Source organism: Patagioenas fasciata, chromosome 1, assembly GCF_037038585.1.
Source record: "Patagioenas fasciata isolate bPatFas1 chromosome 1, bPatFas1.hap1, whole genome shotgun sequence".
NCBI lineage: Eukaryota > Metazoa > Chordata > Aves > Columbiformes > Columbidae > Patagioenas > Patagioenas fasciata.
The window spans coordinates 33017857-33042133 of NC_092520.1; the positions used below are offsets into that span (position 1 = coordinate 33017857).

The window sequence follows — 24277 nt, forward strand, 5'->3', positions numbered from 1 at the left end:
AGATGTGGAATCTTTTTCCAAGAAATGAGCACTTAAATGTGTTATTTCCCCCTTCCACACACACACACATCTACTTGTAACAAACTGAGAGAACTTTCTGGACAAAACATCTTACGATTGATCACATCTCTTGGTAGATGTCTTAAAAGTCTTGAAAGTTCCCAGCTCAAAACTTTGGGGTTGTGTTTTTTGTTGGCATCAGAGCATGAAAAAACTGCATGTCTAGTACCCATCTCTTGTCATCCTCCCCTATTGCAGTGACTATGTGTATGTCTCTGTGTGACAGGAAACAAGGGAATGCAGATCATTATTCAAGAAGTTACCAACTAGCACTTTTCCTTCCCCTCCAGTCTTTCTGCCTCCCTATCCTGGACGTATGGAGTCCCTGCCTCAGCCTACGGCTTCATTCTTTTTCCAGCTGCCCACAAAAGTAAAGAACCAGTGTGAGAGTTTGAAGAAAGAATCCGCTCAGAGGACTGAGTCTCAAGCAAAAGCTCCAGGTTGCAGACTCAGAAAGAAACTTCCTTTGGGGAAGGATCTGCTTCCAGGATTTGCACGTCTCTTTTTCCTTGGGCAAGCAGGGTTGCAGGTAGGTAGGGCCCCTTTGAACTACCATCCGCTCAGATGTGAAGGATGGACTTTATGCTGTTTCTCTGTGCCTTTTTTTGTTGATATTATCTTCCAGTTCTCTAGACTGAGAGAAGGGAAGAGTGTGAGCAGTTTAAAGAAAAAACGTGGGGGAGAGAGAGAGGAGAGAAAAAAAAATATCCTGGGCACTTGGAAATAATGTTTTTATGCTTCTGTGTAAGCTTCCTGTCCATGGGTCATATTCATACTTCAGCTCTTTGAAGCACTAATGACATTTGTTGTTTGACCCTTTTCTAGACAGGAAACTAAGTCAAGAGCAGAAACGGGTGGCTGGGGCCAAGGTAAGGCCAGCGATTGTATATGGCCCGTAGCCACACAATTGCCATCTCCTCCCTGTCTCTTTACACCAGTGCTAGGTGTGAATGTGCAATAAGATAGAAGCCGCCAAATGGGTTTGAAATACGGCTTGACTCCTAGCACTGAAAAAATTCCCCAGTTCCAAACGTGTAAATATGTTCTGCCTTCAGAGGGACCTGTGGCTACTGGGTTTGTTAAGTCGTGTTTCTTTGCCCACATGAAGGAAATAGACTGGGATGCCCCGATTAAGGGGATGTGTTACCAACCCACAAGATCAGCAATCCCTCAGGCTCAGAGAATGGGAATCGGTAGAATCAGCTCAGGTAAATTCTGCCTTCCTTGCCTCGCGCTGTGCAGAGCAACAGCCTCTTCCTTGCAAACATCGGTAGCCCACAGTCAGGCCTTTCTTTCTCCAGCTATGTCATTGCTGACACAGGCAGTTTATTCTAAATTTCCTTTTGATTTTTAGCAAAAGGAATCACTTGAAAACTGGCAATGAAATTCTAAGGATTTTACCAGTTCCTCTTTTGTGCTGAGTTGAAGTCATTTGGAACTATGTTACATGCATTATTACTTTGGTGCATCTTGTTGACTCTTCTCTCCCTCTTCATTCCCTCCCAAATTGCTTCAGGACACCTTCTAACCTTTATACTGCATCACAAGCCTTCAACAGAAGATCTTGAGAGCCATTTATGTTGCTGGAAGATGACTGGGTTTGGATCTTGGCCTTCCTCTTAAGCAGGATCTCCTGACAAAAATGGGATTGGGAAAGAAACGACTCCTCTTTCCATCACACAAAGCCACCCTAGAAATGGAGGCCTAGGCAGAAAATTACTTCTAATGCATCATTCTTTAGGAAGTTTGGCCTCTCATGGTCTTTTTGTTACAATGTCATAAAGATGTCTTTTATAAAACCTAAACCTGGCATCTTCCTATCTGAAGATCAAGTCAATAAATCCAAGAGTTTACAGGTCTAATAGTGTGATTAGATCTTGCTGTCCCCTTCATAGGAGATGCCATGTGAATCTGTGAAACAGGGTTCTGTGGTTCAGACTGTTACATTTGTAAAGCCTTTTCTGCTTGCAGTCCAGTTAAATTATTAGAAATGATATTAATAAACCTCTTGTGAAAATGGTATTAGGCGTCTACCTCTCCAAGTTTGCGTAAAAACAAATTTCATCCAAAAATGTCACAGTGGCAGTATGGGAAGTACTGCATTTTTTGAGGTTTACTATTGTTTTGTGTTGAGAAAAGGTACATTGGAAATGTTGAGAGCTATGAAAGTGGAAAAACTTAGGGTTTTCTTTAAGAGTGAGAAGTTATTTGTTAGAAAGCAGAAAGCTTTAATTGTTTTCCCCTGAGGGATTCTATAGTCAAACATAATTAAATGTCTTGCGAGATCTCAAATAAAAACCTTGTGTTTGGCAGTAGTGAGCAACACACGCGCATGCCCTTGTATTTTTGTTCTTTCTGCTATAGGAGATGAGTTTGGAAGAATAGGACTTAGTTTTAATGTTCAGATTAGGGAAGGGGAAAGCTTTGTTTTGAAGCTGTGTGAGAGAAGGGATGGCGGGAGGGTGAACTGGACCCTCTGGCAGTAAGTAAAGAGCACTGTTGTTTTCCTGTTTTCTGCTTCTGGCAGTTGGGGTAAACTAGTCAGATGCTTGTGCTTGAATCCAATTAATCAGTTACCATGAAACTTTTATTAAACTAATGCCTGGATCTTTCATTAAATTCACCAGTGCATTTAAATTGTTGAACAATCCTAAGTAGCCCTGAGGCGACTGCTTCATGGCAGTTGCAATTTCTTACTATGCCGGAATGCATTGCAGTCTTGGTACATTCTAAAAACAATTACTGAGATGGTGCTATTTAAGTGTATTTACGTAGTGAGCCATTTTCACTGGACTTCCTGAAATTTAGGTCTGTTGAATGGCTTTTTAATATACTACTTTTGGTGTGAATATCAGACTTATTTGTCTTGCTGCTTCTGTGGTTATGGAGTAAAATGCTAAATTTATAAACTGGTATTTTTAGAAAACTTGATAGTCAGATGTATGTGTTAAACTATGCAACCACAGTAACACTTGTGAACTTTGAAGTTTAAAGAGAAATCAGTTTAATGTATCAAATTCAAGACTTACTTTTAATATGTGGAAATATGTATGTGATGACCATAAGATTGAGTGGTTGTTGTAGGTACAAACATTGTGTGCTGAACAGGAGTAATCTAGAAGTTACAAGCTGCAGATGTGCAAGTCTCAGAAATAAATACTAACATCTGTGCCAGCAGTACTTTTAGCTGAAAACACCTATTTTTCTAACTTCTGGTCCATTTAAGGTTTTGTATGTTTCGTGCCTTACTTAATAGGTATACTTGCCACACTTTTTGGTTGTTTTGTTCTGTAGTATAAGGTAAATTTAAGGCCATCACATACTTATGAGCACTAAATACTTACAGTAAAATAACAGGGCCACTGAGAACTGTTTCTAATGTTATTGTCTCAGTTGCTAAAATGACTTTATTCTCTCTCCTTAGTCACAATTAGAAGGAAAAAAACAAACAAACAACAAAATACAGACAAAAAAATACCCAAACAAAACACCAACCACACAAAAACCTATTGCTTTTCTGTAGTCAGTATTTTGATACTTACTGTCTATCGGTGTTGTGTTAGCATATTACTATCATGCTCTGAGTTTTGCAGCTGGAATCCTGGATTCTTGATACATCTTTAGAGTAATAACTCGTGCCTTTGTGTTATTAAATAATAAAGATGTCTAAAACCATTTTCTTGTTTATATTGTACTTAACATAATTGTATGAGTATCAAGTGACTCTTCTGACTGACTCCAGAATACCAGGGAACATGGAAAAACACTGTACGATTTTACAGGTTTTTAATCCCCAGTGCTAACTGAATTTTACAAGATAGACTTGTAGTGTTCCTGTTTTCCCTCTTTCTATTCCTTTTGAGATTCCTTGAGTATTTGAGCCACCTAACTCACTTTATGTAACCCTTTACATCTTCTTGACCAGATGCCAATTCCTCCTAATTGTCTCATAGCCAGGCAGTAAAATCCTGGCTGTTGACAGCTCCCTTTATCCTGTCTCAGAAGAGCTATCTTGTTTAACCTGAAAGATTTGCTTGCTGCTTTCCACCTTCTATCATCTGTGGCTTATGTTGCAACTCTTTCTGTTACAGGGTGCTTTGAGAGTAAGGAAGCCTTCTCTAAAAATCAGGAAATTTGGGGGAAAATTTTACTCTTTCAACTAGTGTTAAATGTTTGATTTATGTGAGATGCTTTGTCAGTTCAGAGTAGTTTAAGGAAGATTTACGCATCAAAAATGTGTTCCTTTTGCAAATCAGAGGATGTTGTCAATTTCATAAATCTGAAGATGAGAATAAAGAGCATAGATTCTGGGGTGTGTATATTCCCTTGCCTGCAGTGAGTGAGGTGGGTAGCAAAACATTAGCAGTTTACTGTGAACTTCTGAAAGCCAGCCTGGTTCCTTCAGCAGTGGTGTGCTGTAAGCTGCATTTCATTGCTCCAGTCCTGTTTTGTAGGGTGTTGGGATTAGAGCAGGTAGCAGGAACAAAAATCCTTTTTCAGCTTTTTATTATTGAGGAAAGTAGATTGATACTGTGGCTTTGCCAGATCTGTTATTGATCCCTGAAAGAATGAATGTGATTTATGGGTGAGTTTAGAAAAGTGCTTTTAATTGAAAACCAGAAAAAGGCTTTCTGAAAGCAATGGTAACAGATGGTTGAACCCTTCCAGTTTTGTTTCTTGCATGGACTTTGTGAAGAATTGGCGGCTGCACAGCTCCTAGCGAGGTCCATAAGTTGGTATCGGCAACATGAGGTGAGTTGGTGGGTTGTTCAGGACTTGTTGGGTTTTGCTACATAAGAAGGTGGATTTTGTAAATGGCATGGATAGCTTTATGAATGAACTATTTTAAAAATGGTTTTGAAGTCCATATTAAGTACATGTTTCTTTTACTGATGATGGTGACGCTTCTCTGATCACTTGCCTTTTGTTTTTAATCCAAAACATAACTCGAGCAGGGGCGAAATAATTGTATTTATCCTGATGGACAGTTGTAAGAGATTGCACAAGCAGAGAGGAATATGGCTTGGGCTGGTTTTCTTCTTAGTAACTACTTCAACAATTTCAACCTTGCCAGTATCTGACTCTCACTTGCCAAATTCAGATTATGCTATAATGTGTAATTCTGAAGTAAACAGCATTTGAACAAATAATGAAACTTTTATATATATGATGTGATCATAATTGACTTTTGATAGTTGAAATATGATTTAGGTAGCTTTCCCCAAGTTTACCTTTGTGCTGACTTGACCTGAGGTTTATCCATTGGACGGAATTATCTCAGAGCCTACGTTAAAGTTGCAGTAACATTTATGCAGAAAGATTGCCAACAAATGTATACTGCTCTTCAGGGTAGGTACTCTTTAGAAATCGATATCGCCTTCAGTGATCTTTAGAATAATTGACATGGTATATAGGGAAGTTAACTGTCCCTCTCTTTGATTTTAGCTTTTTGGTGAAAAATGAAAAGACTTATCTAACAACACTATAGAGAAGCTGCAGGTTAAATAGTAGATCAGTGTATTTTTGTAGTTTTAATACTAGTCAAAATCTGATGGAATTTTCTGCAGCTCATGGACGTTTTTCGGCATGTTACCTTGACTAAAATTGCTTTAAGTTCCTAGGCAGCATGAGGTTGCAAACCTTTTGCTTCTTGTTGGTAGAAAACCTTTGTTGAAAACATGAGGTGAAATACACTGTTCTGTATTCTGTGTGGGGCTGCAGGAAGAATGGAAAGACTGTTTGGACATTGCATTTTGCAGAAATTATTGACAATAGATTCTTACCTGTTTTTCCAAAACTTTGTTCCCTATGGATTTAGGCATAAAATCAGGAGATCTCAGCTCCTTAAGGTAGAAGTTTAGTTGTGTTCTCATTTGTTATGTTGTGCTGCAGTTGTATATCTTGGCATTTACCAGTGAGGGAGGGTGTTATGGAAGGCTAGGAAATGCTGGTTTGTGTGCAATATAAGTGAAGTAGAATGTGAATATGAAACATGAATTTCTCAGAAACGTGGAAATTACCTTGAACACGCATAAACCGTGACATGGGAAAGCATCCTTATCTATTCAAGTATTTCAGGAGGTTTTTTACACACCTGCCACTGGCATGTCTTTAGAACTTTTCAGAGTAGTAAAATTTGAAATACTTAAAAAAATGTTTTCCTGATCTCTGATCATACTTTGCATTAGATGAGAAAGCATGAAAAATTAATTTGCAGAGTCTTTTGAGTACATGTGTCAGTGATGGAGAGATGAAGTCAGACTGAAGCATGTAAGAGAATGTGACGAGCAGCTAACTTGAGCACAGTGGCTGTGCACTGGGGTGTTCTGGGTGACTTCAGGACTACAGAGAAGTTGAGGCTGAGTCAGATACTGGAACAGTGCAGGAATTGGATTAATGGAATAACAAACACCCAGGTAATGTAGAAACTCCCTGAACAGGCAGTGGACCCGACAGAAAATCACCTGCAGCAGCAAAGCTTTTCCCCTCCCCATAAACAATGGCACTACTAAAGTCTGAACTCCTATAGATTTGTAGCTTGTATGGTCAAGTTCTCTGGTGTCTAATGAAGTATAAGTACCTATTCAAAACTTTATTATGCCTTGGGCACTGGTTATGTTTATCACCTAATGGTGTCTAAACTGGCTGAGTTAATGCTGCAGCTTTTTTTAAGGGGAAAGTAGGGACAAGTTAGGAGGGCTCCTGGACTTGGCCGTTTATGTAACTTTTTAAGAGCTCGTCTGTCTTTGGAAGCTGTAACCCTCTGTTGAATCTGGTTGAAATTAGGAATAGGTTAAAAAAAACTGATAGGGACGTGAGAATAGGGACATTCACAGAAAGAACTTACATTGTTTCCTTTCTTAATAAATTAAGAATAGTTGTAAAAATGAGAATGTGCTATAACAAACTTTTTAGCTTTTCGTGTGTTAATCTCTTCTCAGTTTTACCTCTATAGTATTCTAGAACACAACTAATATTGTTTTTGCTTAATTGATCTCTGAATTTTTTAAAGCAATAGTTACAAAGCACCTGATGAAATTATTTTGAGTATCTTAGGGAACAATAATGCTTTCTTCTGTTATGTATTATGCTGAGGAGTGTTCCAGGAAGTGATTACTGTATTGACATTTTTGTTCCCTTTATATTTGGAGAGATGATATATTTTAAGTATCTGTTCCTTTGTATTAATGCTAAATTTATTGCACTTTTTAAACTGTTCTTCCCTATACTTACATCTGCTTTGGAGACTTTTCCTATCTCTCCCTGTTGAAAGAGTACACTACTCAGGTCTCTCTAATACTTCCTTTTTAACTACCTCAGAACTGTTTGTTTTAATAAAGCAGTTCTGCAAATAAGATGAACATTAGTACTATGTTCAGAGAATAAATGTTTAAGAAAAATCAAGGAAACTTTTGTCCCCTTATCAGTCCTCACATTGTTCTCCAAAAATACATATTACTTGGAAGACTCAAGTATATCTCCACAACTACCAGTCAAGCCAGTGCTTCCAGTGTGGTGGTACGTCAGCTGCAGGGCATTTTGCTTGTCTCTCCAGGTAGTCTTAACATCCAAATTCCTGCTTGTAGCTGAATTTAAGTTAGTGTTTCAGATTAATTTTCTCCCTCCTTCAAAGAGATTTAAAAGTTTTTATCTTAATGGCAATATAGTGATACAAAGGGTTATGCAGCTTGCCTGTTCCTCACAACTTTGCAAGCTAAACATTTTTTTCTAAGGGCTTTAATGCCATATATGAATGGATGAGAGAAATTGAGGATCTTCACTGGCCTTTACGCTTAAGCAGTGAATGGTTTATATCACCACATGTCACCCTGAACTACCATCTGTTTTGTGTCCCTCTTGGAACACCAACTGTTTCAAAATGTGGATTGCTCTGTGATTCAGTGTACTTTATAAAGAAACTCTCTTTTCTGCCTTTACATAAATACTAAGGTATATGCAAGATGTTATGACTGGACTAGCTGTTTGTATTAGCTTCTTTGCACAGAGCACAGGATTGTAGATTGGAGTTACTTGAGAACCATGTTGTGTAATGCCTTGGTTCAGTGAATAGTCTCACCAGTTTGATTGGCATCTGATATTCAGTTATTCTTAGGACTCTCTTTTTTTTGTTTGTTTAACATTTTTTATGTGGACTGCACTGGAGTAAATCACAGTGACTGGCATTCTGCAAGGCGGGTGTTCTTGTTGCCTGAAGGAGGTTTTTTTTTGCTCTAGCTAAAAGCAAGTACAATAAAACTGGCACAGTCCCATATTTCTTTCCCTTTTCTTTGCTCCTGTGTTTCCTCTTTAATTTCTGGCACAATGAAGAGGTTTTATTTACTTAGCAAGCTCCCCACATCCATTGGAGAACCCTTGCAGGTTAGATAAACCTGGAAAATAAATTGCTTTCAATATCTCCCATAAAGTCATTGAGGAAATAGGCTAATCTGGAAGAAAGGCAGCCTTGTCCTGTATCAAAAGACAAGAATTTACCTTTTTAACTTAGAATTGGAACGACTGTAATGTTCTATGAGTGCTGTGTCCACCTCACTTCTCAAATCTGAGCTTCAGTTTAATCTGTATAAAATAGTTTAGGATGTTATTTTTTCCCTTTTTCTCTAGATGCCAAAGAGGGACTTGTTTATTAGATGAGACCCATGGATGGTATTTCAGTACAAACATTAATTCATTTGGTTTATAGGGCAAGGGTTTTATCTACACCCCTAAATGAACTTGACTTTCCTCATTTGCACCCAAAATTGACAATTATTCCTCCAAAATTCTGATTTAAGTCTAGGCTGTCATCTAAGGATTTTGTGAAAACAAAAATCCTACTAAGGTGGAGTTTTTAGACATGTAGTATGAAGTACAATACATGATACAATGTTCTTTTTATGTGACACAAAAATAACTATCTTCTGTGTGGGTTTATTTTTTTCCTCCACAGTTTGAGTCCTTTTATTTTTTTTGTAAGTACTTGTGAGTGGTGTGAGACTTTACTAGCGAAGACCATCTACTTTTAATAAGCCCTCTGCCCTTGTTGCCTGGTGCCTGCCTTATTTAGCACACTGACCTTATTCTTTGACTGGGTTTGTAGTAGTGTCCTCTTCCTATAAAGGGCATAGAAATACTTCTTTTTTTTCAGTTAAACATTTAAAAGTTTATTTTTTTTCTCTGCTGAGCTGTTAGTGGCAGCCTCAGCTGTTTGTAATAGTCTTTTGCTAAACTGAAGCATTCTTGCAGGTAAGGGAGCTAAATATGTATTTGTAGTGCTTTATATAAAATTCTATGCTCTTGTATATAGAAGAAATCAATATCTTTCCAATCCATGAGTATTATTTCTCTGGGGGTGTGCATATATATATATACACAGATATGTATGTATCGGGTTACAAAGGGATCTGTAGTTGAATAACACTATAATGTGTATTTATATTTTTTTACACTGAAGAGGTTTTGTAGATGGTACTGTATATTGTGTGACACTTAACTGAAGGGTCAAAGAGAAGTGGTAAATTTAAATAAATTCAAGACATCAGAATTTAAGAGCTGCTTCATAGCACTAGATGCTGATACTGACCTTTAAAATGAAAGTTAAAACCAAAATAAGCTCGAACTAGAGCAACTAATGTGATTCCCTGCAGAAAGCAGGCTGAGATAACAAATTCTGCAAGGATTCCAGGGGAAGCTGTTCATCTGTTCATGAGGAGGTTGGGTTAAGGATGCAGATGTCTCAGTGAGGATGTTCCATGAGGATGTTGTTTTCAACAGCTTCAAAACCATTACGTTGTATCTTCTGAAGTGCTCAGTAAGCTAAAAGCATGAATTTTAATCAGCTTCAAACTCCTGCAGTCTGTAAGAGTGTGTTGGAGTATCTGGTATATTTTTCTGTGCAAATGAGATTTTATGTCTATATCTGTATAAACAGATATAGATGTACGTCTATTTCTGTAGAGAGAGATTCTGCACCACTGCATTATATATAATATCACTTTTGTGAACAGCTTTGAGGACTCACAACTTGAATTTCTTCCTTTTGAATTTAAAGCCCATCAAACCCAGTACCTCATAACTAAACAGGTAAGGGCTTTAAAATAACTTTTCCCCAGCTTTTCAGAACAGTATTACTATACTGCATCTGTCTAGTTCTTGATGATTCTGCACTGATGTGTAACTGACGGGTTTTGTCCCTGCCAGGAGTAGTGGTTGGTCTCTGCAGCAGAGATGCTCCTCTGGCCCTGGACAGGGCTGTAGGAAGCTTTTTTTCTTTGCCATCTGTTACTCTTGTATGTTGCTTTTTTGACTTGACCTGAATGCCCTTACCTGTAAGGGTGGCGAGGTTTACATGCTGAGCACAGACGGATTAACAAGGCATTAAGTTAGTTAATTCTTTCATTTTTAAATAAAGTATTGACATGGGTTTTGGTGGGCGCCGATTTGCATTTTAAGTAAAAGAGACAGCAGTATGAATTTTTAAACTGTTTGTGGTGTTTAGTGGTTCTAGTTCTTTGGTCTTAAATTGTGAAGTTTAAAGAAAGAAGTTGCTTAATTTGTTCATGGTATCTATTGTAGTGATAAAGAACAGATATGTTACTAACTTGTTTAAAATATGAAAGTTGTAAACGAATATGAAGAGTGTACAAGTCTGGTTCAGGACCAGTATTTGTGTGGTTTTTAGAAGGGATTTCCATGTTACAAAACAACATTAGATTTGCTTATCAAGAGGTGGCTTTGCCACTCTGATGGTTTAGTACCTGAGTGAGAGCCAGCTCACTTGGAATAAAGTGGGCTAGGGCTTGAGGGAAGTGGAATGATGTCCTGTAGAAATGGTAATGAAATAACATGACCTGCAACTTATTTTTTCAGGACTTTTTAAACCTCAGATATGGTGAACTTGAGTATTTCTCAGTCACAACCACAGCAATATGTAAGAACAAGACCAGAGGTCCCAACTGGAGGAGCGGGTGGAAATACTGAACTCCTTTAGCTTTAGAAGTGGATTGGAGTGCTGAAGTGGGTTTCCTATTTCTGTCTTGTAGTTACAAGAGTGTCAACTCAAGATTCTGTTTTGAGGAGGTGCTTTTGAGTCCTGAGGCCATCTATAAAAAGATTTTTCATGAAGAGATCTTTCATTCATCTGAGAACTTAAAAGGATTCATTAATAGCACTTTAATTTCCCATTTGTGGGGAGGGCATAAGAACTCAGTATGGCAGTAACAGGGTACCTGTGTCTGTTGTGCAGCCTCCCTGGGAGGTGGCTAATGAATTTTTTTCATAGAGATGTCATGGTCCTTATGGATAGACAGGTATTGTTTAACAATGTTACCAGCTCCTGGTATCTCTTAGGAGTTTTTGTCTCAGTTTCTGCTCTGTAAGTGGATGTACCCTTGCAGGGCATGTCAGTATTTCTGGCAGACACAGTCGCCTGTTCTGTCTTGCAAGTTCTGGGGAACCTTCTGACTCTAAACACGTGCTTATTTAACATCAGTGTTGCTTGGTAGGGTGACAGTGTGTAGGGCAGCGCTTCTTTCCCAAATGCTGTGTTAAGCAGCCCTGCTAGTGCTGTTGCGATGTTACAACAGACCCTTCTAACGGAGATCTAGGGCCTCTCCTCTGTTCCTGGGGCATATAAACAGCTGTTCGGTTATACTAAACTTATTTATGTCAGCATGTCGGAATAGGTGATGTGGTTTGAGATGGGTGTAGGGAGAAACCAGACAGGCTTGCAGGAGAGGCTGTTCCTGGGAACTCCTAGTGATTGTGTACGACTTGGTACAGTAAACACAAGTGCTCCAGGTTTATCTTGGCACCCTCTCCAGCTGTGTATCTTTTGCGTGGAAAGGCCATTATTCATGTTCCTGGAGACCAGAATAAGATAGAGAAGTTTATTGCTTGCAGATGGTGCTTTACATGCAGAAATATGTGTTTTCTGCTTGTACAGATATAGGACTTGGCATCTTACACAGCTTTTTAATTGTGTTAACACAAATCTGAGGCTGGAGTTATTGTGGGGTTTTTTTTTACCAGTCCTTTTTCTAGAGCTTATTTTGATGTTATGTAGACCAAGTAAAAGTTGTTCTTAGCAGACTAGTTGTTACAATAAAGGAACCACCATTTACTGAAGTAGTTGTCTGAAGTCTTGCTGACTGCATTTTAAAATAGGACTGAAAGCGTAAGTGAGAATAGGAAATGGTTTTTGCTGAGCCATAAAGACTTTGTTTTCCTTCCGTTATACGTATACTTTGAACTAAGTACTGCACTGGTGTTTTTACATGGAAGGAGAATCTGCACAAATAGTTAAAATAATGTTGATAAGTGTAAGGGATACTTGGTGATGTTAATGTGGTTGTTTCCTCTGTAACCTGAGTGGTGAATCTGTAAGTTTGACTAAGGATTTTTAAATTTGTGTTTCTCTTATCAACAACATTGAAACTGATGAAATTCTTGTAAGTCTTTCTGTAGTATTTCCTTCTGATAAATTTTAGGCCATGTATAACTGTTAGGTATGTCTAAAGATACGTTATTGAAAGGCCTCTTTTTTTCCATGCCTTCATGTTCTTATCACTGTGATGTTCTAGTATAATCAGATATGCCAGGATTTAGTGTTTAAATTTGGTCCAACTTATTATTTTGGTAATGGAATTAAACCAGTATAAATTTGACACAATTGCATTCTAATACTGAAATTATCCATATATATCAGTATGTGAGTAGTTCTCCAATGACACTGATAGGGTGTGATTTGTTTCCCTTCTCTTTCGTTCTTATTGTTATATTGAAGAAATAATGTGGTTTTATGGTATTATTTAAAAACCTGTGACTGTTGACCTGAGTAAGCATATGTAATGTGTTTAAAAGGATCTGTTTGTCTTGTACCACTTCCTCCTGTATTCCCCGACTCTCCCTGGAAAAGTTCAGAGATGCAGTCTTCATAATACCGTACATTTTTAACATGAAGATGAGTTGATGTGTAACTCACAGAGGCTTCAGTCCTCTCTGATGCCAGGTACTGTTATTGTATAAATGTTTATTGTTTCATAAAACTGTTTAACCTGAGGGAGCTATTGTTTAAATTCTTCCACTGAGAACAGATTTTTACTAATGCAGCTCATGTTAAGCAGACATTGTAAGGCTGGAGAGGTGAGGAGTTGTCCTTTCCTCCTCAGCCTCACTGTGTCTCTTTCTAGTTCTTGCTGTTAGCTGTATGTTTTAAAATTTCGAGAGTGCTGCCTTGCAAGGTGTTTTTTGGTTGTGTGGTTTTTGTTTTGTCGGTTTTTCTTTTTTTTTTTTTTTTTTTTTTTTTTTTTTTAAATTAAAGAGTAGCAATATTATTCTGTCTTGGCTACCCACTTCCACTTTGTGGGTACGACATCCTTCTTGCCATTTCTTCTTCCCTCTACGCCAGCTGTTGTAATGTTGGCTTTATGAACAAACTGAAGCTTCCTCTCTCATGTTCAACACAGAAAAGATATTCTCTGTCTGAGAAACTTCACAAACAATTCTAACAGGTCGGTGTTTCTGGAAAAGCAGCTTAAATCTATTGTATATCCTCTTTTGCGTGATTCCTTGCACTTGTGTTCCTGTGGACCTATAGGCTGCCAAGGGCAGTGTCACAGCTTCCCTGATTATAGTACAGGTGAGAAATCAATAATGGTGAGGGGAAGGATCAAACGAAAAAATTAAGGCAATTTATGTTGGGAATGTCTGGTATAACCTAAACATATGGTTGTGTGGGTGGCCATAGACTTTGTGAAGCTCCATGCTTAGAAAACCTGCCTAACTAATATTTGGGTTAATATCTAGCTAGTATAACATTCAATTCCAGACATTTGGTAATCAGAATTTTTGTAGTCTCACCCGTCACTCCAAATTCATATCATTCATCTGTCTATTTTAAATGCAGCTCTTGTGGAGTAGTGCTAAAATTACCCACTGTTTTGACCTGACAGTTACAGGAATATGTGAGCTCCTCATGCTGCTGCTCAGCTGGTGCATGGCTGCTTACACTGCTCAACAGGGGTGGTGCTTCTGCATGGAAAAATGGGACATTTAAAATGTTATGCTGACTCTTAACTATATATTTGACCTTTCCATAGCTGTGATCAACAGGGTTTCAGTTCATCATTGCAGTGATGAGAGCATGACTTGTTTTTTAGGCAAGATGTTGAGAGCTGTTCACTGAAATTCAGCTGTTGAAGTGTTGCTGCCTATATAAAACCTGCAAGAACCTGGTTTGCCCCCCCTTAGTGGGGTTGCCAAGCCATATGCTGTCCCTCAACTTGTCTGGCCAAGCTCGTCGCTCTCTCTGAATGTGAATTGTTGTATGATTTCTTGCACAAGGGAATACACCACTTAACTTTAGTGGAACTTGTGGAGGAGGCGTTAAAGTCAGTAATAGTAGCTGTTTTACCAGATTGTTAAATTACGTCATTGAGATCAAATAATTTGGAAATGCTGAGGTTTAAATTTAAATAAAAATAAGCCTCTGCTTTTCAGAGAAAATGGAAATGAAGGATCTGAAAGAGCTATCACACCATGTATTGGTAGAGAAGGACGGAATTAGGGTTACTGGCAAAGGTAATCTGTGGGAGGCAATGGAAGAGAGCAGCTTTTCAGTTGTAACACAAGAAACACAGCACTGGTTCCTCTTTGTCTCTTCCTCTTCCATTTTCTGATGAATTTTTTTTCTTCTGTGCGTGAACACGTTTGCATCTTTGCAACTCCTGTAGCAGCTAGTACAGGGAGCTGAGTTCCCTCAACTTCTAGGCATAAAAAGGTACTTGGCAAATTCCAGATAATGTCTTTAGTTTTGCTTCCTCTACCTTGCAGAGCTGCTGTGTAATTAAAACTTCAGCTTTCCTGGCATCTCCTGTACAACTAAACCTCCTATACTTTTTCATCTCCTCATAGTTCCAATCTTTTAAATGCTAGTGGACAATGAGTATTTTGTCATCCAGTGATTCAGATACTTTATCGACAGTTTAAAATAATCTGTTCACTGTTAGTTAGGTGTGTAAATCTTTGCATTGTGAACTAAAAGAGTTCAAAATCATTCATTTGCTGATAGTGCTGTGCAAATACTGTATGGTAGATGGTCCAGTTGCTTAGCAATAACATTAACTGTCATGAGTGTTTATAAAGCAAATATAATATGATATGGTCAACAAGGTATGTGGTGCTTTTTGTATTGCTTAAGTGTCCTGATAACTGCTGGAAAATGTGTATTAGGATTACACATGAGCAAGCACCTGACACTTCAGCGCAACAACTTGAGTAAGTAAATCTGATAAATGATGTGCTTGGGTTTTGTAACTTAAAACCCCACAACTTTAAAACAAGTGGTGAACATGATGATTTTCCAAACATGTTAGCTTTGAACTTTGAAATGGTTTTCACAGCTTTGATAAATACTCTTGGAATGGCCTTGGATGTTCAGCCTGGGAATACTAAGGGTGATAATTATGTGATGAAAAGGCACAGTGAAGCCCCGAGGTGCAGTGGGGAAACCCTCATAACCTCATCAGAGGAAGGAGCCCCCAAACCTGGCTCTGCCAGGGCTGTCACTGGAGATCATCAGCCCTGGGGATCTGGGTGACAGACACTTGATGAGTAAAGGGTCTCTGTGGGATCAGCCTGCAGAGGGGAAAGGGGAAATAGGGTCATTGCAGGACTTGTGGGATGCAGGGAAGAACATTTTGGGAGTCTACACAACTCAGAATGGGAATGCTTAGGGGAGGGACAAAAGTCAGGGAAAGAATAACCATGGGGAAAATACAGGGGCAAAGGGATAAAGTGGGCTGGTTTTGTGTAAGCAAGTGTCTGGACAGTATGTTTGGCCATGCCCTCATCAGCACTGTCTGGCCTGTCTCCTCATTAAACTGTTCCTAATTGTTTTCTTGGGTAAGGGGTCACCTTCTGTGTGTGCCTGTGGGGATCTTGGTGCAAGCAGCTGGAATCAGAGCACAGGTGACAGGGGCTTGAGGGAGGATGCGTGTGTCAGTGTGTGATCCCTGGAGGCTGTGAAACAGGACTAGCCAGGAGCAGGAGGACAAACTTGGGAGTGGATGTGAAGTCTGGGCAAAACGTGTGCATCCTCATGAGGCAGCTGGAGGAGCTGGCTACTGCAGGAGCTGGGGCTGCAGCCCAGCTGCTGGGGAGGCTGGGGTCTGTGGCCAGCTCTGCATATGCGTGCTGTGCACATGTGTTTGTGTGGGTGCCTATGGGGAACGTGTACTAAGCCTGGCTCTTGGGCTGGACCCTGGGGCTGCATCACCTTGGACTGCTGCATTCGGCAGCTGCTAATAAGGGGATGTGGGTCTGAAAAAAACATGCTGAAGCTCTTCAAAAAGTCCTTCCTTGTTGAAGCTCAAACTGAACAACTGAGATAATTTACTCCAGGAGATACTGACTCTGGTTTTCAAATGTACTGTGCTGATGAAAAGCATAAGAAACTTAGTAAAATGGAATCATGGAGAATTATTCTAATGTAAAAATTTACAGATGCTGAGTACATAATTTATAACTAACTTTGAATATATATAATTTGGAAGATAACATTTGGTTTAAAATACAACTTTAAGTGTTCATACTGTGTTTGACAGTCCTGCTTCCCTGCTAGACCTCTACTAAGAATATTTTCAGACTGTTGTGGAGATCTTTTTGGTAGCGCATTTTCAGTTGTTTTTAGACTACTTGGGAAAAATTCAGGGTCCTGAATCTGACCATGAAGCCTTCTCCCTGGTGTGTGTCCCTTAAAGAAAAATCCAGACAAGCAGCATGTCATTAAGTGTCTCCAGTTCCTGAAATAGTCCTCTATTTTGGTTTAGTGGAGGTTGCAAATCATATTAAACCTGTAATAAGTTTCTCTGTAATGACATAAGCTTAATCTGAACAAAAGCCATCATTTATAAAACCTTCTAGATACTTAAACTGTTCTTTAGTAATATTGTAAACTTATATAAGTTGTCAGCTTTTAAAAAAATATTTTGCTTTGGTGACTTCTTTCAGCCACCTATTTTGCTGGAGGAAATTGCCACCAGACAAAAACCAGAAAAAGTGTAAAGCTACATGTAGTGAGCATGTGAATAGATGTTTGATGCTGTTGTACTCTGTGGAACCTCAGACACTTTGCTGCAAGGCTGTTTCAATATGTGACAGGCACGGTGCAAATAGGTTGCTATTGTGTTCAGCCATATTCTTGTGCCCATTACAGATACACTTGTCACATTTTTTTAATTGTAGTTTTAAAATATGGTCAGACCTCTGAAGAAGCTCTTATTAGACACAGCATCGTTCTAAAGTCTCATCTATTTTAGAGCAACTGATGTAGGGGAAAAATGAGGAATGATTTGCTTCATGTGTATGTACTGCTAAAAAATCTGAATGGCTTGTGCTATTTGAGGAATGGTATGCAGCTAGTAGCTGGAGACTGATGTAACGCACTAGAAAAGAGAGTTAAAGGTCTCTGATATATTAATGTGGAGTGTGGAATAAATCAGTAAATGTGAGATATAAAAGCTGAGCAAGTTACTGAATCTGGAAAGAGTTGATTTCAGTTAAAATCTATGGAGTGGAATGCCTGTATCTTGAAGATGGAACGAAAGGTCCTCTGCTGAATTTAAGATAAAAATTTAGATTGAGATTTTGAAACTAGAAGAGAACTGCCTCATCTTTAAAAAAAGAGAGAAACAGATATTAATTTCAGCAGAGGAGTATTTTGGAAAGAATGTGTTATGCAAACCAAGTTTCCAAGGAGTCTGTAGACAAAACAGACTTTAAGACTTGATAGGCAAAATGATTTGTGTTCTAGTGCAATTATTGGGGTGTGTATGCATTATCAATAAACTAGCGTCAAGGGCTATGTGACTCTTTGAAAAAAATTTTTTGAGAGTGTTTATAAAGATTGACAGTCAGGTTTGTGTGGCACCATTGTATTGGAAACGAGATTTTGTAGTTCAGGTGATCTGTGGAGTTTTTTTTAATGTGGATCAGATCTTTGAGAGCTGTGGGAAGGTCTCAATTCTGAACAATAATGAACTAATAAAATAATTCTGGTACCTGATTTTAGTTTTTGTTTGCTGAGGAATTTATTGGGCACGTGTCCTTTCAGGCTTTCTACATTTTTCTGCTATGGATACATGGCGTTTTTTGGTTTCTCATTGTTTCCAGGCTTGCTTAGCAGGTGACTTGCTGAGATGACTCCTGCTCATCATTGGCAATTGAACTCTGTGGCTCCATTAGGGGATTAAATCTTTGATTCAGAAGTCATTAGCTTCATCCTCTTTGACCACTAAGTATGGGAATAAGTGTTTTCCATTTTATATTGTTAGCTTCTACAAGATACAACTTGACTTGTACAGCTTGTTAGTATTTAATCGTAATAAAAAAACGGGTGGGTCCCTTACCTGAATACTTAGATAAGGACTTTTTTTTTTGTCTATGTAGTGTCTGCTTACTGATTACTCACTTTCAAATGCAAAACATCAGAGTATGGGAACAATTGTCTGCAATGATTCTGGATTCCGTTTCATGATAATATTTTTCCTTTTACTTGTTAATATACTTGCATGCCTATTCCTGCCTTCCCCGATCTTATAAAAGCTATCAGTTCTTCCCTATTCTTGCTTGCCAAGAAGTCTTAAGCTAAATTAGTTGATGAAAATGTCTCTATTCTGCTGGTGCTGACTCAGAAGTGTTTATTTAAAGATGATGAATTTAGTAATCATCAAACCATGTTTAAATCATCAGGAATGCTAATTATAGATAAGCTAACCTGTATCTCTGAAATACTTAATGACTTGAAGCCCAAATCCTTCTTGCTTGAGTTAATAAATGCATTGGTTTCAGTTGGAAATGGGTGACACTATAATTCACAAATGACAAGAGTAATAATTATCTAGATGAAAACATGGAACTTTTATCCCATGATGTGGAGGGAGAGGAACTTAATGAGATTCTCACTGTTTTCTGTGCTCTTTACGGTAAGAAAGGAAAGAATCTCTGAGATTCTTTATGTGGTGTATATGTAATTTTGACCATTTTGTGTTGGTGGTTTCCTGTGTTGGTATATGTTGACTATTTATAGCTCTGCTGTTGGGACTCTGCTAACTCTTAATTCTTATGTTTTCTATGGGCTTCTTTGTTAGCTAGTATTTGAGGATCATACTGTTGATTATGGCTAGTGTGTTCGAGAGCTGATCTGAGGAAGAAAACAATTCTTCTGTTTAGCTTAACCATTTATTCAACATTTTATTTCCAGTAAGTATTTATGGTGTTAATATCCATTACTAGCTGGAGTAACTTTGTGTTGAAAGTTATTCTGAGATGCAGCTATTTTAGAGAAGAACGAAAAGTCATCTTCTGTTTTCAGACAGGGAGACAGTTATTGAGGTGAAGCTTGAATCTAAATTGTTATAGTTTACTTTTTGTCCATTACATGTGATGAAGAAATATCCAGATTGTTGTCTGCCTTTTGTTAATCTGAAAGTTCCGTTCTCTTAATGATTGTGAAATGTAGTGGCCTTGCATGCTGATGTGAAGCAGTGCTATTTCACTGAAAATAGAATCTCCTTGTATTCTCAGAGACCAAAATGCAATTCTTTCTGGTTTTGTTTTTAAAATGAATGGAAACCTGGCTACTTCCTAGTAAGAATATGTGGGGAAAAAAAAAAAGGAAGGCCATGAGAGAAGTTTAATGTCTGACTAATTTAGGTGAAGAATCTGTCCTGATCTGCTTTCAGAACTGATCACCAATCCTAGGGAAAAGTCCTGTTTAATTATGAGTTGAAAAATGATTCAGTGCAGCTTTCTCATGTGAAAGCATTTGAACTTAATGGACCCTTACTTGTTATGCTAACAGGTGATAAATAAAATTAATGCAGAGCAGGCAGGTACGATTACTCTTATTTAAGTCACTGTTAGTGTGTCTGTATTCGGGGTATTTATGAATGTCCTTACATAAAATTTTAAATAGAAATAATGAGTCTGATGGGCTTTACTGGTACAAACGAGGCTTTAAGTATACTTTATTTTTCAAGTGGAATGCAAAATTTATAAAATACATGTTTCACTGTAGGCTAAATGGATGTGTTTTATAGGTTGAGGGAATTATTCTTTTGCTACCATGATTTTAAGTTATTTTCCCAATAACCGTGGCTTCTGGAGAAATGGCATAGATGACATGTGAAGTCAAATAATGCTAAATTTGCCAAGTTGGTATTTCCTACAAATACAATGGGAAATGCTGTGCTGTTAATGAAGATAGATCCAGTATGCCACTCTTGCTGATGAAATGCACTTAATGGCCACTGGTGTTGCTGGACTTCTACTTTCCCTGCTAATCTACCCCTCCAAGTTTAGTTTCAGTATGGATGGATATAAAGGTAAGACTGTCTTAAGGTGTTTCAAGCTTCTGAAAGCTTTGGGAAAGAAGTTATTGTGAATGGTGACTCCCCTGAAAAGAATGGGTTTGTCAGAGATTTTATTTAAATCCTCCTCAAGATTCAAGGATACGCACATTTTCTGATACCAAGTGTGAGCTTTTTCTTTTAATGTTAGGGGGAAAAAAGATATTTTTTTTTAATCTTGATGATGGGAAAAACCCAACTCCCAGCACCTATTATCTAATTCTCTTCAGTGAATTCCTGTTGTGTCAAATTCCCCATGGAGATTTTTTTTTTTTCAGTGACCTGAATCTCTCAAAAACTTTGTGACAGCAGAGGATTGTCACCTCATTAAACTTTTGTGTGGCTTTGGAGCCGGGACAGTCAGTGTTTGAGAACAAATGAGTCTGAGCATCAGAAGAATGTTTTGTGCCTGTGTAGAGTCCCAGTTCATAACTGCCAAGTTTAGGCCACTGCTTATCTTTGGGCTATTCTTAACCTCGGCAAACATGTATTGCAAACATTTCTAACGTGTCTCTAACCGTGCTGTTAAAGCTCAGTCTAGAGTACAACTTCTAGCATAAAAAAGCCCCACTAAAATTCTGTCATAACTTTGACCATTGAGCTATTGAAGTGGTAGAAACGTCAATCTTTAACTCATAGAAGCTATAGAAAGTCATTCAGTTAAGCATGTGATTACTGTCAGCAGTCGGTGCAGGCGACAGTGCTTGGGATTCAAAAAGCAACTGGCTCTTTACAGACTTCAAAAAGACTTAAAATTTTATTTGTGTGACACAGACATTTTGAAAATAGTGTTAAATGCGATGATTTAAGGTTAAGATATGTCTCCAGTTCATTTATACAGTTTCAATACTTAGTATATTCCGCTTTCTTCTGTGGTGTCGTGTTTTTTTTTTTTTTCTCTGAACTATAGACATCAGCAACATTCGTTTCTGTTCTCTTTTGCTTTATTTTGCTTTCAAGTTCTGGAATTGACTGTAGAGACCAGTACTCACTGAGTTATTAACCAAATATGTATCTTTGCACTTTATCAAACTGTTAATGGTAGTTTAATTTGGGCAGCATTCATCTAAACATTTGGACTGAAACAGTGGTTCAGAGTGATACATTATGAAGGAAATAGTCGTGAGGTTCGTGGGTGTTTGACTTTGTGGAAATGGTCATTTGAGTGTTACAGAACAGCACGAAAGTATAGAAAACTCATGCAGATTCATAGGCAGGATTTTAACAAAGTTAAGACTAAAGTATTCTAATATTTGCCGCATTGTTAATATTACCTAGAGCTGCCTGTTAAACAGGCTTGGCATTTTTAAAATGGATTATACTTTTTCTTAAGTGTGCCGTCTTCAGGGCATCAAAATTTTGAATTAGTCTTCTGGGGTTTTTAGACAGGGTCTTTAGACAGGATCTCTCTTGCCAGTTTGGATATAGATGTCTTTTCAATGCTGTCTGCACCCGATGTCATGACATGATATCTAATTACAACGTAGTTGTTACCATTGTTTCAAAATACATAATTGGATCTTATTAGCGTGACCTGGTAGTACAGTTACACTGTCTTGACTTCTTGAGGTTTCTGGATGGTTCAGAGCTAGAACCTGGTCATAATTGCATTTGCAAGGAAAGCAAGCAGGGTAACTGTAAAACCAGTTGCCTTCTGTCTGACTGATGTATTTGTTTTGCAACAACCTGTGGGAGAGCAGTGTAGGAGAAAGGGAGCTGGGCGTCCTGGTGGACAACAGGATGACCATGAGCCAGCACTGTGCCCTTGTGGCCAGGAAGGCCAATGGCATCCTGGGGTATATTAGAAGGGGGTGGTTAGTAGGTCAAGAGAGGTTCTCCTTCCCCTCTACTCTGCCCTGGTGAGACCGCATCTGGAATATTGTGTCCAGTTCTGGGCCCCTCAGTTCAAGAAGGACAAGGAACTGCTGGAGAGAGTCCAGCGCAGGGCAACCAAGATGATTAAGGGAGTGGAGCATCTCCCTTATGAGGAAAGGCTGAGGGAGCTGGGTCTCTTTAGTTTGGAGAAGAGGAGACTGAGGGGTGATCTCATTAATGTTTATATGTGAAGGGTGAGTGTCATGAGGATGGAGCCAGGCTTTTCTTGGTGACAACCAATGACAGGACATGAGGCCATGGGTACAAACTGGAACACGGGAGGTTCTACTTCAATATAAGAAGAAACTTCTTCACAGCGAGGGTGTCAGAGCACTGGAGCAGGCTGCCCAGTGGGGTTGTGGAGTCTCCTTCTGTGGAGACATTAGAAACTCGCCTGGACGCCTTCCTGTGTAACCTCATCTGCGTGTTCCTGTTCCAGTAGGGGGATTGGACTGGATATCTTTCGAAGTCCCTTCCAATACCTGACATTCTGTGATTCTGTTACTTTTCACTTTGATATCTTCCCCCACCCCGCCCCAGTTCCGATTGAATTTGGGCACCTCTGAAAATGTTTCATGTACTGAGTTTTGTACTCTCTTCAGCTGCTGCGTTGTTGACCCATGCCAGGGAAGTCTGAGGGAATGTGACTTTCCTCCTTAAAAACATGCAGAAGGGAGAAGAGTTATTTATACTTTTTATTTTTCAGACTAGTGTGATCTTTTAACTTAAACTGTTGCAAGATTACGTGTGTGACATACTAAATGCTACTGCTGTTGAAGAGCTGAGGTTCTGGTTTGGCCTCCAACCAGGAGTGCTGAAACCAAATACCTGAAGTTATTTTAAAAATATAGCTTAATATAAGGTATGTTCTGAGGAGTTGCATGCTGTAGTTTTCTAACTGTACTTCTGATGAGCCATACAGTTTTTCTTGGTTCTTGTATCCTAGAGCTGTCTTATTTTGGGAACTGATTGCTAGTTCTTCAGATGCCCTGTTCTATTCCTTTCTGCTATTTCACAAAATAACTTGTGCTGTTTTAGTTGAGGGTGGGGAATCACAAGCGTGTGCTCTTTGCTGATCTGAAATGCAAGGTCCATATGAAGTCTGCACCATTTTTGTTTAGTGCTTTTCAGCAGTCCTCAGGCTTAGTCTTTCGGGTGGCACCTTCCAACTTGTGGTGGTCTGTCAGGCTCACAGTGCTTATGAACTTTGAGCTCCGTCTGCTCTTGTTCAGTTGTTTCAGAAGGCAACATGGTCTTAATTTTGAAGCTAGACCCTGTTTGAGCAGGAGGTTGATCTAGATGAAAGCTGAAGAACACTTCCAATCTGATTTTTTCTGTTATTCTGTGGTTAGTAGCACCTGTATTATACTTCACTATGTGGTTTTGAAGGCTTCCATTTTAGCTACTTTTCTTCATTGTTCTTTTTTTTTTTTTTTGTACCTGCTGTGTCATTACTTGTTCCCATATCTTGAAGGTATAAACTTCAGGTAGAACCTATAGCAAAAGACATTCGGTCAATTAAGAATACTTGCCCTTGAGAATTCTCCCTGTGTATTCTGGTCAAGGTCCATTTTCAGAGAGTTTTCTTGTTATTTCATGCAGAGTAGACAGTAGAAAGAACTTGTCTACTTAAGAGAGTAACCAGGAAAACTAAGGCAATTCACTGAAATAATTGGATAAAACATTGCTTTCATAATTAGAAGTATAAATACGGTTTTGATCAGATAATTCATGGAGTCTACGTGCAGTACTGAAACTACAGTAGTAGACAAAACTCCAGCTTGGCACAGTAACAAAAGATTCAGACTCTTGTCAAATCCTGTTATGACAGTTGATTCATTACCAAATTTGGAAGGGTAGGCTGCATAAAATTCCTGGTTTTGAGTTCACAGTATTTTCTGTAAAATACCGTGTTCTAGTGCATGCATACATAAGTC

At 38.6% G+C, this 24277-nt stretch overlaps 1 protein-coding gene across 10 annotated transcripts in view; it reads left to right on the forward strand.

Moving 5' to 3' along the window:
• The window catches only part of TSC22D1 (TSC22 domain family member 1), a 94236-nt gene that overhangs the window by 37552 nt on the left and 32407 nt on the right, over positions 1-24277 (forward strand). For 6 of the 10 annotated variants that reach the window (XR_011738091.1, XR_011738092.1, XR_011738093.1 and 3 more), the window contains 2 exons: positions 419-589; positions 1577-3735. The exons of 2 other annotated variants lie outside the window; for them this stretch is intronic. The gene's annotated coding sequence lies outside the window, so the exon portion shown is untranslated. Of the gene's footprint in view, positions 1-350; positions 590-1576; positions 3736-24277 lie in introns of those variants that run through there. 2 more of the 10 variants (XR_011738089.1, XR_011738098.1) reach the window with 2 other exon arrangements.